Source organism: Dermochelys coriacea, chromosome 10 (genome assembly GCF_009764565.3).
Source record: "Dermochelys coriacea isolate rDerCor1 chromosome 10, rDerCor1.pri.v4, whole genome shotgun sequence".
Lineage (NCBI taxonomy): Eukaryota > Metazoa > Chordata > Testudines > Dermochelyidae > Dermochelys > Dermochelys coriacea.
The window spans coordinates 61,892,333-61,909,358 of NC_050077.1; the positions used below are offsets into that span (position 1 = coordinate 61,892,333).

General features: G+C 36.8%; 1 protein-coding gene across 4 annotated transcripts in view; it reads left to right on the forward strand.

Annotated features, from left to right (window-relative positions):
• The window catches only part of WDR72 (WD repeat domain 72), a 177,053-nt gene that overhangs the window by 35,355 nt on the left and 124,672 nt on the right, over positions 1-17,026 (forward strand). The gene's annotated exons all lie outside the window — the stretch shown is intronic.

Sequence of the window (17,026 nt, forward strand, 5' to 3'; positions counted from 1 at the left end):
AAGAGAACATAATGAGTTTAGAAGACGTGATATACAGAATATTAATACTAGAGGAAAATATAATGTTACAAAATTCACTATACAAAACTTAATTCACAACATTTATAAAGATATTTTGCTCTACAAACTAATATAACTAAGTCAATGGCTATCCTGAAAAAGTACCTATTTTAGACAAAGTTCCCTGTTTAAATGTGAAAAATACTAATATTCAATGAAGTACTTGGCAAAAAGCAGACTGCATAAATTATATACTACATGGATTTTAGTAAGCTATTTAATACAGTTGAGTAATTAGGATAGGAACTGCCAAGACATATGGTACTTATTTTTCCTCTAATATACTGAATCTTAAAAAAAAAAAAAAAAAAAGCTGGCTTAACTTAAAATTAAGTTATTAGCATTTAAAATCTGTTGAAAACCATCATTTTTTCCAAAACCGGTATGATTTTTTCCAGTATTGAAGACATATTGTGCAAAAATATTTTTTCTAGGTTTTAAAAATGCTTCCAAATAACACCTTTTTGTTCAAAAGAAACAGAAAAGATGTTGTTCTTGAGGTGGAGAGCCACAGTGACCTCAGGAGACCGTTAAATTGTGTGTAGTGCTGTATTTAATTTCTACCGTGCTATTATATGCTGTTCTGTGAGTAAAAGAATTAAAACTGTTGCTTACATTTACAGCTTTAATCCTACTGCAATGAAAAAGGATGTGGGATAAAATGTTCAAAAGCACCTCAGTAACTTAAGAACATGGCGCTTAAGAGTTGTATTCTCAAAAGCAATTTTTAGGTGCTCTGGTGTCACTTCAACTTTTGAAACTTTTCAAGTTTTGAAAATGCTACACTTCTCCATTCATATTTTTATTTGGTTATGCACTTTTTCTTAACTGTAGTGTTTGATTAATATCTATAATGTATAAGATTCCCTTTTTTTACTTGTACATTAAGTCTGCTCTGTAAATATGTGCTTGACAGGCCAAATTCTGTGGGTTTTCCTCCAAAAAGGTACACGTTAGATTGCATTAGTTCCCCCCTGCTGCTAAGCCATCTCTTCCCTTTGAGGTTTTGTAGTATTCAAATCATTCTCCCTCTGCCTGTTTGGTCACTCCTTTACATTATCCTTGGCTTGTATTGGTCCCCTCCTTTTCTTCCACTGTACATCACACTTGGAATACCTTCTTGATTCTGTATTTCATGCAACCTCATTCTCCTCCTTTGCCACCCTTCTCAAGACTCACTTCTTTTGGTTAGCTTTTAAATGCTGTCCACTACTGTGTCACTCCTGCCCTCCTACTGACTTTGCTTCCTCAAGCCATGAATATAATATGTTTACATATTAAACTATTTTAAAAAAAAAAAAAAGAACCAGAAGCATATGTACAATGGGTGCATTTACTTCCATTCTGGTTCTAGAGATATTACTGGATCTAGTTATGTTCTCCGTTTTAAATATGAACAATAGCTCTGAAACCAGTAATACCTTTAAAATCAGAATGAATTTGAAGTGCACTCACACTTCTATGTAATATAAGCATAGAAGATGTTGGGTATTTTTTTTCAACTCCTTCCCATTTCTTGCTATGGAATGCCTATCAGATTGCAGGCTCCAACTATTCAATTATTTTTATTCAGAATTCAGCACTGGGCAAATCTGTTTACACCTCATAGTTTGTAAATTTTGAGATCTCGCTGAACATCAAGTACTGTTGGCACTCTCTTACCTGAAAAATATCACACTGTGACACTAAATCCAAGACTGAAATTACTTGGCACAGGATTATGCACTTTGTTCATAAAAATACTATTGCTGATGCATTTAAAAAAACAAGTTTTAAAGTTTTAAGCTACATACACACTGTACTTTAAAAAATGTGAGTAAATAAGGTGATGAGAGCAAGAGATTAAAAGTTTATGCCTCTTACTACAAATGACTTACACTGTGGCCATCAGTAGAAAAATCAACATTTACCTGCAGTGGAATCTGAGACTAACTTCCTATTGTAACTATAGGGAAATAAAAATAGGTATCTACCACTGTGTGTTAGTTGTTGGTAAATTCTGACATTTTAAAGGAGAAAATTATTAAGAGAAATCTTAACACCCTTTTGTTCTAATCCCGCATTCCTTGTTCACCTGTCAAAGTTCAGTGATAATTCTGAGTATGGAAACGGTAGAATTTTGCCCCCTTTCATCTCACTGCAATAAAAGACATCTTTGAAAGCATGTAATTGGAATTTAGGAGGGTGGTATTCTAGGAAATGTTTACAAATCCTTAACTCTGAAGGATAAAGATTTGTGAACATTTCCCATAGAAATCTTGTTTGTTTGTTTGTTTTTTGTTTTTGTTTTTGTTTTTTTAAGATTTTGGAACCAGAACAAACAAATATATTTTGCGGCTGAAACATGGTGTACAATATCTTAACCAGAGAATTACTGTGTGCATTTGAAGCATATTCAGAAGTAAAACTGGCCAAATTCATGTTTAAGAATGTCAACATTAAAGTAGACTTTCTAGATGTTCACTGTAAATCTCTTTGAATCAAGCTACAATACTTTTTAGAATGAGTTTTACAAGGGATTATTTTATATCCTGGGTTAATCATTTTGGATATTAAAAATAAAACAGTAAGATGTTCTTAAAAACTGCTACTATGCATTCACAATATTTATTTTTCATACACATTTTTAGTATGTATTTGTTACTGTAGATCCATAATATGCAATCTATGCTGTTGTTAATAAGTATGTGCAGGATACTCTGCAATAGCTTCTCAGAAGCTCTTATAGCATATACAATGAATATGAATTAGGCCTAAAGCTCACAACTCAGCTAAAACTCGAAAGGGACTACTGACATGCTATTGGATTCTAAGGGAAACTCAGACCCTATAAAAAGAAAAGGAGTACCCGTGGCACCTTAGAGACTAACAAATTTATTAGAGCATAAGCTTTCGTGAGCTACAGCTCACTTCATCGGATGCATTACCTGTAGCTCACGAAAGCTTATGCTCTAATAAATTTGTTAGTCTCTTAGGTGCCACGGGTACTCCTTTTCTTTTTGCGAATACAGACTAACACGGCTGCTACTCTGAAATCAGACCCTATAGCATATCAATGAAATACTTAAAAATACTTTTAAAAGTGGAAATTAAACCAGAAGAACTATTTTAAGAGTGTAATTTAAACTCATACAAGGAAGAAAAGTCAGAGTTGAAAGCACTAACGCTACCCATTATACCTGTATGAAAGAGACCACAAAGCATTGGTTGTTCATTCCATACCAGGGGCTAAATTTTGATAGAACTTATACTCGATGAAAATGAAGTGACTGCAGAAGGTATATCAGAGCAGAACTCTGTGTTCTGTAATACCCAGTCACAAGAAGGTGGACCAAGGGGAAGGTTTTTAAATGTAACATTTTTAGTGCTTTATTTTGGATATCTATGAACAAAGATAATATGCTGGTGAAAATTGTGAAGCTTTAATTTATTATTGTTACATCCCACATTTAATGAAATTTGGTGCAAGAAGTTAGTTCCCAAATTTATGAAGTTCCGTGACTTTTGCAGCCTTCAGAAATGTTCTTGCTTTTTTACTGATCGTTTAAACTTAAGTAGAAATCGTGCTGATGGATCATAGGTGTTTCAAACTTTATGGGTCAAATTAATTAGGTAGTGAGTAATTCACCTTGTTCTTTAAGAAATGATACTCTGAGCTCTCTGTTGCAAGCACTCTGTGTGTGTAGCTCCTATTGAAGCTAATGGCCACTCCATGCCCCCGGCATGAAATGTATTCCAGTGGAGAGGACTACCATGTAAGACTTATTTGCACCATGTAAGACTTATTTTGAGGGCTAATATGGGACTTAAACAGTGTATAAGCCTTCTATGCAAAAAGAAGCATTTCTCCTCCGTGGCGTTTGCAGGATAAGGACCCAAGTGAATGTCAGTCATTTCTGTCCTAGGTTATGGAAATTAAGTAGTATGGACCAGATCATACTCAGCTGCTGTGTGTGGATGGGGACACAAAAGAGGGCCCTCTCCTTTTTGTAGCCCTGTGCAGCAGCCAGACATAAACACAAGTCCCTGAACTCCTGATCCAGGAACTGTTCCCTCTTACCCACCACATAGAACTCAAAGTACCCTAGATGGAGTGAAGAAGATTGGAGAGGAGGCAGAGACTGGTACTGAATAGGCCAGGTACACCAGTGGAAATAGGCTGTATCATACTAAAGGATGGTGACTTCTGAGCATCCTGGTGAGCAAAGCAGTGTTACAGTACTACAGAGACCCTCTAAAAAGTCAGAACATAATTTTGCCTTTCTTTCCTGGTACCTAAAGGAGATGTTGCCTATTTCACAATTAAATGGACCATGATGCAATGGCCCACAAATATTATGGATTCATAAAGGGTGCAAGAGGTAGGATTTTTAAACTATAGACTATTTTAAATCACTTTTTATATATTTTGTTGCTAGCGTCAAGAAGCAGGGTCTACTACTAAAACTGAGAGGAGTAGCTAGAAGTTAGCAAGGCAGCCATTATTTGTCATTCTGATGGGTAGCTCTGAGTTTTTTTCTGATTCACTTTGTGTCTGTAATTGAAATAGTACCTAGGATACCTAGGGAACTCCTCCTAGGATATACTGTAGTTGGTTAATATAAATTATATCTGTACAACAGTAGAACATGGGAGGTTATGGCACTGATCCTTGAAATTGGTCTGACCTGGATTGAGAACTATGTAGATATGTCAGTGCCAGTCAGGCAGACAGAGGCATTGTCTAGGTCTTCATATATACCTATGTGAAAAGATGAATACAGTATCATCAAACAGAAATAAAGAGATGTCTTTGGAAACAATGCAGACTTTAACTATGGGCTGCAAGTAATATATTTGTTAATTAGGTGAGCACAGTGAAACATATATTACCTATGGTCTAGGTGTGGCCCATATCACCCCATTGATTTAAGTGGGAGTTCTGCTTCCACTGGCCAGAAGATGATTCTGTGTTTGAAAGAAGCTGTAGACTATTTGATGGGGACAATTAATAATAATCGTTATTCTTTTGGCTGTTCAGTCAATTACGTGACTAATTCTTTACCTCTTAGGTTACATGAAATCCATACTAGGAATCTAGTTTTATGTCAAACTTGTATATTATCATTTGCAGTAAAACAAAACAAAACTGTTATGTTCTTTTTATATTAGAATTAATTGGTAACTGGGAAAGTTGCCAACCTGTAGCAATTCCAGGATGTGAACCAAGGAATTCCAAGAGGTACCTGATACAATTTTGTTGGTGTAAATGTACAGTAATTTGTTTCACTTTCATGGAGACACTCTGAATTCACACTACTTCAGACAAGATTAGAACATGGCCCTCTGGGTCAGATTCTCCTCAATTAGATCAGGTCAACTCCAAACACAGGAAAATAACTGAGAGGAGACTTTGGCCTGCTATTTGTACATGGAAGCTTTCATTGTGCATGACTGTGGCTCTCCCACCATTTTCTAGGGCATCAGGTGTGCTATCAGGCTCTTTTGAAAAACAAGCTGAAGTCCCCCTCCTCCCCCCCGCCCAGTTTTCAGATTCTTTTGGGAGGCTGTCCATAAATTACCTAATAAATTAGGAGCTGGGCAGGTCCTTAATTTTGCATGTTTGTTTCAGTGTTACGAGGGGTAGGTGGGTCTTGAAAATCACCAAAAAATGTGTTACATAATTTATGGACAGCCTCTTGTTAGCCTTTTGTCAATGGATATTCATGGGTTTAAAATATACATCACAATTAAATATCTTCAATTCAATCATTTTTAAGGCTCAGTCTGATGAATTAAATACTTCTGCTTGAGCTAGTGTGCTAAAGGTAATAGCGTGGCTGCCGCTGCTGGGGCAGCAGCTTGGGCTAGTCACACAAATATAGCTCCATCCTAATGATGCCCTTGATCCACTGCCCATGATGCTGCAGTCATGCTGCTATTTTTTAGGCGCTAGCTCTGAGCAGACCTAGTGCACATATGTCTAACCAAGCTGGGAATTGCACCTCCTAGCTGCTGTGCAGACATATCCTGAGGTGCAAAAAATACATATTTTATTTATATATACATAGATTTCCCCCCTTGGCCTATATTTGGCCCTACAGGTGACCAAATATGGACACAGCCATTGCTGCAGCTCTTCTATGATGGAGTGTAAGACTCTTTTGTTAATAAATTAAAAACTGTATTAGTGTCCACCAGAGGTAGTATCTTGAACTGTGATGGGCAACCTTTATAAAACCTAGATAGGAAGACACAAAGGGACAAATCCTTAACTAGTGTAAATTGGTGTAGCTCCATGAAAGTCAATGGAGTTATGCCCACTAGCCTAGGATTCAACCCAAGATCTTTGCAAACTCAGTGGGTCAAATTCATCTCTTGTTTAACTCCACTGAGGTCATTAGTGACTCATTTTTGCCATTATTTCTCCCTCCCCCCTTTTACAAGGTGAACTTGCATGTGTAACACCCTTCAACTGTAGCATGTCTGATAATCAACAGTCTGTCTCTTCTGCTTATGTATTTTGGGATAGTGCTATTCTTTTGGAATGCATCCGATGAAGTGAGCTGTAGCTCACGAAAGCTTATGCTCAAATAAATGTGTTAGTCTCTAAGGTGCCACAAGTCCTCCTTTTCTTTTTGCTGTTCTTTTGACTGTAAAAAGCAATGCATAGCATTAGAGAAATACTGGATAGTTGGTGGAAGGAAGGGCAAAGTTAAAAGAAGTATCTCATTTCTCAGCTATAGAAATGGCATTGGAATCCTTAATTCTTGATCTTAGCAGATGATGGTTCTTCAAATTGCTTACCTGCATTGGTTGTAATTTCTCTTGTTAAACCTTGAGTTCTTTTTACTTTCAGCAGCTCTGAAGGACACATTCCCCTTTATTTCATTTGGAAATATCTGTCATTTTTCTCTCTCTGTCTGAGATGGACTCATTCATCCATTTCTGCCACTTAATTCATTCTATCAAAGTACTTTTTAGTTTTATACAAAATGGTGCTGCAGATATTTAGTGTACAGTATGGCTGGCTGATCACTTTCACTCATCATGGCATCAGAGAGCTTCTGATTTTGCTCCAAGTTATCAAGGAAGAAGCAGCATATTGTATACCTTCATGTCACTGCTTCCTCCTGATAACATGGAGGGAAAGCAAGCTATGCATATAGAGGTCAAAAGTGGCTGGTATGAGTTGGTGAGAGAAAGTGACATCATCCTCCCACCCCCCATTGATCCTGCAGTAGCTCTCTGTTAGCTTCTGTCTCCATAATTTTGGGAGAGCATGTCATTGGTCAGGGGGTGCAGGAGTGGGAAGATATATGCTAGCATTTTCCATGGCAAATGCATACCTTAATTATACACACTGAATTATAAAACTGAGCTACAAGATGAATATCCAGCTTTGGGGCTTATCCCAGCATTCAGGTAGCTTCACTAGCATCCCTATGCAGTTACATCACTTGCAGCCTCTCTTTACTATGTGCCAGTGGCTGTTTTTATAAGATATGTGGGGATGTACCCCTGCTGCCTCTATCAGTATTTGAGTATTTTTGAATATTGCGGTTAGTACAGTCATTAGCTCTACAAATCACTAAACAGTAAGTGACTTTTCTGCTTTATGAACAAAAAATTAAGTTAAATTTGAAGACTATCTTTTTAGAAAAATTACATGTAGGAAATAACACTGTTCACATGTGCACTCTGAAGAAACCCACACAAAATAATATGGAAGCCATACATTATAATCTTTGAGGTGTATAGTTAAGGTCAACGCTGGTAATGTTTCATATTTTAATCAAATTTGTAATAAATGTTTGTCATTTTTATTTTTCCATGACACCAAAAGTTGCATAGGTCTGTTAAATTGATAAGATACTTTTTCAAAATGCATAATTCCAGAACTGCTTCTGTGTACTTGAATTGTTTTGTGCAATCCAGTCCCAGCTTTCTTTTATTGTGGATCTTAAAGATTCAAAAAGTACATTGGGGTAGTCATTACAATGGCATATACAAGGTATTTTCCAAACCTCTATGTGCTCTAAGACAAATATGAAAATCAATAACAAATTTCATTCTAATTGTAAAAAAAAATATTTTCTGCACTTAAAATATTTTCACCACTTAAGATCCACTTTAACAAGGAAGTTGGTTCAGCTATCTATATTACTTTTATTGTTTCCTGAGCAGTTGGTATCTTTCTGGGGGATTATGAAATGAGGTAAATATCAGTATGATCAGAACTACAGTAATAAAAGCAATTTACATTTTTTCCTATGGAGACCATTCTTTTCTATGTCAGTTAGTTAATACTCAGTGATGTCCAGGACCCATCTGAGTCCATTAAGGGTACGTCTACACTGCAATTAAAAACCTGCAGCTGGCTTCCACCCCTCAGAACTTTACAGTGCAATTAAACAGCCCTGCAGCCCAAGCTCTGCAAACCTCAGTCAGCTGGCATGGGCCAGCTAGGGTTTTTAATTGCAATGTATACATACCCTTAAAGAACATGTGTTTATGATGAACTTCTGGCTATCAGAGGAATTTTTTTTTCCAACCTGTCTAAAGGGAAAGAGTTTACTTTTCAGGTAGTACCGGATTTGTTAATAACCATAGTAGCATTAAGAAAGTAATTGAATTATCCAGGCTTTTGGGAACAAGAAACTTGAACACTTTATCTTATAATTTATATTTTATATAACTTGTTCACAATATTTAGATTAATTTATCCAAGTATCATTACTTTTTAATACAAGATATAGATTTTCCACATTAGGTTACCTGTCTGTTTAGGAATTATAGAAATCGTAGGGATCCTGTTGCATAACCTGTGGATCAGTGGACAGCATTCTTGATTTCACTTTGTTTCCACAAAATATGCACTGTCAGAAAAGATTTGTTCATAATATGAAAGATATTTCACATGAAATATTTTAATATGCATTGATATTAAGTGAAATATTTGTTAGCTTTATGAATTGATTTTCTTTATCTTTGATTCATTTGTTTGTGGTTCCTTATCTTTGATTGATGTGTTAGTATTCTGTACTTTTAATTACATATAGAGTAATTTAAGGAATTAAAAAAAATCAATGACTAATAAAGGAAATAATTGTATTATTTGCACACAACATTGAATAGTTAAGGGAAAAACCCAGAAAAGTACATAAGGCAAAGTACAGGAAAATATAAACATACAATTGCACAGAAAAAAAATTGTTAAAGGAACAGTAATGTTGCAAACTCAAGAACTCAAAGTGAGGCGATGCCATCATTAAGGCTGCCTGTGCGACCTTAATTCAGTTCCCCTCTACATACACATAATATTAGTTTTTAATTGCATGATAACACACTACTATTTTCACAGGACCACTGCCTTATTCAGTGATTTGAAAGTGTTTTTAAATTCACCAATGGTATTTCAGTCAGCTCTCAGAGACTCTCCTTCCAACCCCACTGCTATATTCCATGCCGATTTTTGAACTAACAGAGCCGCCATGTGCTTGTATAATGCCAACAGACCCCAGTCCTTTTCTGACAGGATCAAACCTGGGACCTCGGGAGCTTAGTGCATGAGCCTCTACTACATGAGCTAAAAACCAGCTGGCTGTTAGCTCAGGCTGTAGAGCAAACTCCATTAATCTTGCATCCAGTTTGCCATAATAGCATTCAAGTGCCTTAACCATGAGACCATCCTTTCTTCTCTTGAAGTCCCCTGCCTCATTAACTATACACCTTGGAACTTCTGCAACACATGAGGGAGGCAGACAAAAGCTTCCTTCCGTAAACAACCCTGGTTCATCTCCAGAATGCTGTCCTATGGAAAAAACAATGTGTGTTCATGTAATTAAAGAATGCATCGTAATGCATATGCCCAAGTGCTGTGAATTAAGATAGTACAACAAACCTTAATTCTGGCATTCCTAAGTTTTGAATACTCGACTTTGCAACTTTAGCATTCTGTCAACATAGTTTTTGGTGTATAATTTTATAATTATACACCAAAAATTGTAAAATATTTTTTAAATTTTAAAAATAAACTGAAAAACCCCCACAGAAATTTCATCATGTAGAATCAATCCTACCTTACAGGTGTCATAATCAGAAATGGAATATTTATATAAACGACACAGATCTCTGACTTGTGCTAACAGAGTGATTGATAGAAACAGTAAGTTGTTATCTTCTATTTAGACCAGCCACTGAAGGAGAATGAGACACAGAGGTTGCCAATGGGTTTCACAAATATTGCTGACAAGAGAGGAATGTTGAAACTCAGGAATTGTGGGGTCAATTGTTCATAGAATCATAGAATATCAGGGTTGGAAGGGAGCTCAGGAGGTCATCTAGTCCAACCCCCTGGTCAAAGCAGGACCAATCCCCAACTAAATTATCACAGCTATGGCTTTGTCAAGCCTGACCTTAAAAACCTCTAAAGAAGGAGATTCCACCACCTCCCTAGGTAACCCATTCCAGTGCTTCACCACCCTCTTAGTGAAAAAGTTTTTCCTAAAATCCAATCTAAGCCACCCGCACTGCAACTTGAGACCATTACTCCTCGTTCTGTCATCTGCTACCACTGAGAACAGTCTAGATCCATCCTCTTTGGAACCCCTTTCAGGTAGTTGAAAGCAGCTATCAAATCCCCCTTCACTCTTCTCTTCTTCAGACTAAACAATCCCAGTCCCCTGAGCCTCTCCTCATAAGTCATGTGCTCCAGCCCCCTAATCATTTTTGTTGCTCTCCAAGTTCAAGTTGCTGCTCCAGAGCCTGGAGACACTAGAGCTTCTCAATAGAACAGTTGTACAATTTTTTTTAACATGAGCAAAACCATGTTTTTTTCCCTAATCTGACCCATTTTTGCAGAGTTTCTAAGAATAGTCAGCCCAAGGTAGACATCTGGCATGGAAAATTTCAGCCTGAGGGTTAAAATTTGGCAAAGTTGTAAGCAACTGCAAACAGGTTATTTTTGTTTGTGGTTTTTATTTTTTTAAGAGACAAATTGGGCAACCTAAAGTATGTTTGTTTTTATTTTTTTAAGAGACAAATTGGGCAGCCACTATCAGCTTCGCTTATAATAAAATATATTTCTGTAATCATAACAAAATAAATCATGTTATTATATAAGAACCAAAAAAAGGATGCTGTGAAACATAGAAATATTTTCTGCAAATGTTAGTGCTACCTTTGACAATATATACTGTAATGTAAAAGCTTTTCTATTTCACAAATATCCTAGTGCTAGCTCAGTTAAAACTTTTTATCATATTGGCAGGCTAGCGGTTGGAACATTTTCAAACACTATATTCAAGATTTTTTTTTCAGGCAGTTATGTGTGAGAAACTATGTGTACCAGAAGGGGGTGTAGTTGCAGATGGTGGATATGTGTGTGTGCATGAGTGCGTGCTTGGAGCTGGGGAATTTTCTCATTTGTCCTCCCATTTTAAGCTTATCCTAACCAAGGCTTGAAGCAATAAACTGATATTAAGCTGTACTTTGCTCTAAAAGTTTGTATTTTGTTCCTGATAAATATTCTCTGTATATTTTGGCAGTACAGCATAGTGCACAATTTGTATAATCAGAAGACTGGGAATTGGGGTGCAGGCCCGTAGTGGAACAAGAAATGTCCTTTTCTGGATCTTGTTTACTTGTTAGAAATGTGTTTTATGACACAATTTAGTTCACTATAAGGGAGAAGAAATGCGTTTCCAAAATATTTGTATGTCACCTCTGGTGAGGATGAATTAGTGCTGTGCAGAGCGGGAATTACCTCCATCAATGGCATCATCCCAAACTTCCCTTCCACCAGGGGGAAGAGACCCTGCCTGCACATCACCAATATTTTTTTCAGGGGAAAAATGCAGTTTCTCCACTGATGGAAAATTCCTGATCTGCTCTAGTTTCTGTTTATCATTTGCAATGTCATGGAGTAGGAGTCCTTATAATACAGCTATAGTGCTGAGGCTATACATTATCCCAACCCGAACACAAGTGTGGCAGCCACTGGGCATTCAATGCAGCAAGTGGCAGGCCACAAGAACAACTTTTATGATCATGCAGAGATTAGAGGCCCTTAATAGTGCTCAGTTCTTCATAGCCCCAAGGAAACGTCTTGATTGTGGCATTTTGGTTTGAGGCTAAATCCTAACAGTCACAGGCCTCCGGGGTCCCAGTCTGTCTAGAGCCAATTATTTACATTGTTTAATGAGATGTTTTCATTGGACAGTTTTGCGGGGATACCTGAGCTTGAATAATTGGAAATATAATTTTTTACCAATATACGGATTCTTTTTTCCAGAAGAAAAATCAAAATGTTTTGTTTCAGGTTAACCCAAATTAAACATTTTGGTTTGTTGAAAAGTATCAAAATGTTTCGGTGTGGGAATGCAGAAACATTTTGTTCAGAAATGACAAAACAAAACAGTTCAACGTTTCCACATTGAAATTGTTTGTAACTCATCATTTTGTGAATTTTTTTCATTTTTGACCTTCTATCGCAGTTCAGTATGAAAATGTATTTTGCCATATTGGAATTTCCTGTGGGATGGGAATTTCAACCAGATGTAAAAGAAAGTATGTAAGAACCTCAAAATAACGGGGGAGCGGGCGGGGGGTGAAATGTAATCAACAAAATATGGCTCTCTAGCCCACTAGTTAGTATATGGCTGACTCCAGTGAAGGTGAAAAAACTCAGCTGTCAGACCAGTTTGCAGTGTGGGGAAAATCCTTGTGGTGCTTGGCTGTAGTCCTGAGTATGCCATCAAGTGCAGTTGAAATGGCAACCTCATTTTATCCAGGATCTCGAATATAGTTGTTCTACCACAAAACCCAACACCACTGGAGAGGGAGTGAGTATATAAGAGGATCTTTGCTCCAAGAAGTGTAAAGGACTCCCTGTCTCTGTTGGCACCATATCTCCTCTGAAAGGGGTGTGGCATGGGCCAATTACAAATCCATCAGTTCATCTCTAGGCAACTCAGCAGATAGGAAGAACAATTGACTTTTGCCTGATGCTTCCTCCCACAGTTGACCAAATTACACTTCCATTGCCTTATTCAGTGCCCACTGAAGTGAATGGAAGGATTGCTGTTCATTTCAGTGGGTATTGGATTAGGAATTTTCCCAGCGGTGTTTGGTTTTGAGACAAGTAACAGGAAGAGATAAATGAAATGAAATAAACTAGTGATTTAAAATGTAGATACATCATTCATATGCACTGAGTTGAAGCTGATTCTTTAGCAAAGTATCTGGAAGTGAGTGGAATACATTTCAGGAAAACTTGAAAGTGAAATTATTTCTTTTTAATCCAGTAGTCACTTCTTTATAGCAGTCTTCAAAAATATTTTCTCAAAAATAATAGTATCGTTAACCTGACCAATCCTCTGACTAATAAAAATGGTGATGATGTAGCTTTTCAGAAAGCAACCCCCATTTAACAAGATTGACAGTCTATCTAGATTTGGAGAGAAGTTAGCAATTAAAACCCTTATAAACCCAAGTTTAAGATCTCTTCCAGTACCCATGAGGAAATAATTTGGGAGATATTAATGAAAGTCTCAGCAGTATATCAAGGTAAACCCACCATTAATTAACTGTATTTCTATGCCTAGGTAATTGTCAAATGCAATTATAATTCCATCACTGTGACCCTTTTGTCCTTGCAAATTTTAGTAATTTACAGTCTCCCTCAGTGTCTCTCTCTCTCTCTCTCTCTTTTCATTTTCCCTCTCTCTCCCTCTCTGTCTCTCTCTTTCTGTTTCTCTTCAGGTCATCGGTCAGAATTAGATTTGAGTGGGTGAGTATGGCCTAGCTGATAAATCCTGCAGTTGCTTTTTAAATGCTGGGGGCTATGGTGTAGCTAAGGTCAAGGTCATAGTGGTCACTGCTTTTTTTAAAATGTATTCTGTATAGCCTAAAAGTCTGGGCTGCTACAAAGCTCAGTTGTGAGTTGCTTAATGTATCTGGTAGCTTTTTAATGAATATATAAAATTACATGTTCTTTTTTCTAGCTACTTTACATAGCTGCAATAAAACACATTTGGAAGCAAAATATCTATTCATAGTTCATATAGTTTGTATAAAGTTCATTTAAATACTTCTCTAGTTAACTAAGTTTGATACCTCTAGGGTCCCATGCCCCTGGTCAGAAATCCTAGTCAATTTATATATTTGCTGGAGTAAGATGCAGTAACTGTGAAATGGTTTTGTTAGAAAGGGGCACCAGGTCGATCTCTATGCAGTTCATGTGAACAAGGCAATGAACTTCATCTGTAACTGATGATGAATGATAAATCTTCAAAAGTGCCAGGTGGCCAAGTTCCATGATAGATGTTACTTGATTGAAATGGGTATCCAGTTGTTTTAGTGAACTCTGATTAAAGATTTTTGGATAATAAACAAAGATATAAATTTGTTATAAAGTAACTCTTTAGTGTTTTGTTTTAGAGAAGACTATATTAATAGCTATGGTCGTGTAACGTTTTCAAATAGATGCTAGTATTTTCAGATAAAATGAGATACGGCAAATACTGATTTTTTTTTTCTAAACCATTCTCTAGTTTGTGTAAAATTTCTCCACCTCTTTAATTTTAGTTCAGCTATCCCCAGGATTCAAAATTTAAGAAGTCAGAATCCCTCTCACACACTTACGCCCTCTTTCCCCAATCATCTCATTTGAGGATCATAGAAACAATGTAATATTAGTAACTACATTATGTATATAACCTATTGAAAGGTTTATTTTAATGTTAAAGATGAAGTTTTCATTCAAATGATCTCCATAAATGCCACCAACAAAATTTGCTTAAGTAGCTGCTTGCCCACACAAAAAGACAAAACACACTTTATTTTCATCCATATCGCCTGTGAATTTTAATATCAGAATCCAAAACTATGATATTTCTACATCATATCACATGGAACTTTATCATCTATTGTAGCATACCAAATAAGTAATTAACAGCTGATAAAGCTAGGGCTCAAATACTGCTAAGTGTCCTGTTGCATCACTAGGAGGAGTTAATTGAGGGCTGAAAGGCTTACATCTCCCCTGAAGGGAGTTTTTCATATTTGAAAAAGGCTCTAGTAATTTAGCCGTTCTGTTCTTCAAGGGTAGTGGTTTGACCTTCAACATTAATAGTCAGGTCAGAAACCATGTGGGGTGAGGTCTTGATTTTTGTCATGCTTGGTTGGTAAGAGCTGTGCTTCTTTGTAGAGAAGGAAAAACCTGCAGAGAGGGAGTTAACACAGTTTTGCATTATTGAACCAATACAAGATAACTTCTTGGGCCCAGAGCATTAGAGTTCTGGGAAAGTGCAATGCAATTAAACAATTTCATTTTTTCTGCTATAGATAGTCATTCTTTAAGAAAGCAGTTCAGACCAGAAAGTCAAACTGTTATAGAGGTGAAATACAACACAAAGGATAAAGTGCAGGAAGAAGATGGAAAGTTGCCGACTTAATACAGTTCCTCTGCATATTTTATGCTATAGCTTGAATCCATTTCAAAAAGAGAAAACTGACTAGTATATGTTAAAAAACAAACAACCTATTAGCATATGTTGAAAATATGAGCAACTCAAAATAGCTCATAAATGTGAATATACAGTACCTGATTCTTTGTGGAAATTACATAAGTTCTGGCAGCCATTTTGTTAAAATTTGCCATTCTTTTGTAGTTTTCATGATATACCATGTTTTTTGCTTGCAAACCTGAATTCAGTCCCTAGCTTGCAGTAATTTATGGTTATCTGGCGGTGTAAATTTGATTGTGACATAGTTCAATAAGTATTTAGTGATATAGAGTAGTAAAAGCTACTGGAGCTTTGACAAATTCCTGAGTGTCAGAAGAAAAAGGCAGAGTCATCTTTTGTCCAAGCCAAGGAAGTTGTGGTCTCCAGGAAGACCTATTCTCTACACTCTGCCTGTTTATGAAGTTATGAGATCAAAATGTGATGTTGGCCCTTTAAAATATACTTTAATAACAGTTTTATTTAAAATAATTGAAATTCAGCTACATGTTATGTATGTAGTTGGGAGGATGAAATGCAAGAACTCTCTCCATATAGAAATTGAAGTTAGTCTGTGTTCCTGATTATTATGTTTTATTATTTTAAAATAAGTATATTATAGTAATACCCAATGTTCAGTCAGGACTGAGATCTGATTGTGCTGGCTGCTGTACAGTCATAAACAGGAGGCAGTCCCTGCCATGAAGGACTTACAGTCTAATCAGGCTAAAGATTAAGGGGGAAGAGTCTTTTCCCTACTTTACTCCTTTTGCATTCCTTAGGTGGTGCCAAGGGAGCAGAAAGTGTCCACATCTCCTCTTCTGGAGTGTAGAGCTGGCAAAGCTGGCTCTATGCCACTTCCTCCTTCTAGCCCTAGTTTATGGCACAGGGGAGGGCACAAATGGAGTGCACTGCATTCCTCCACTGGGGACTCTTGCCAGCTGTATGCCAGGACTTGGGGTGGGTTGGAGCCAGGAAGTATATCAGGGAGTTGTAATTGGAACTGTGATGGTCTTTCTATTTATGCTTTGTTGAGTGGATCTAGGCCACAGTAGAAAATTTAGATCTAAGTACTGGCTAGGATAGTGTAATGCTTTTTTTTTTTACCTACTCTATAGGAAAACCATTGTGTTGTATTACAGTAAGAGAGCTCGTATTGTAGTTCTCCTGCTGGCATGGCTCTTCTCTTGGCTTAAGTTAATTGAGTTTGCAAAACTACTAAAAAAGGCAAAACCGTTTAGAAGATGCTACCTTGTGATCTTGAGGAATGGGGAGGTTATATAATGGGGTACACCTGGCTTGCTCACTGTTTAGATATGCAAGGGCCTTATATAAAGGTGGTGTAATCAGGGCCAAATTCCTTGCTTATTCAGTATGATACTGTGGATTTTTTGTATAATTGGCTCTTCGTTAAATTAAGCAGTTAATTCTCACTTCTCTGCAGTCATTAGAACACCATCCAGTGTATACACAGCAAATCA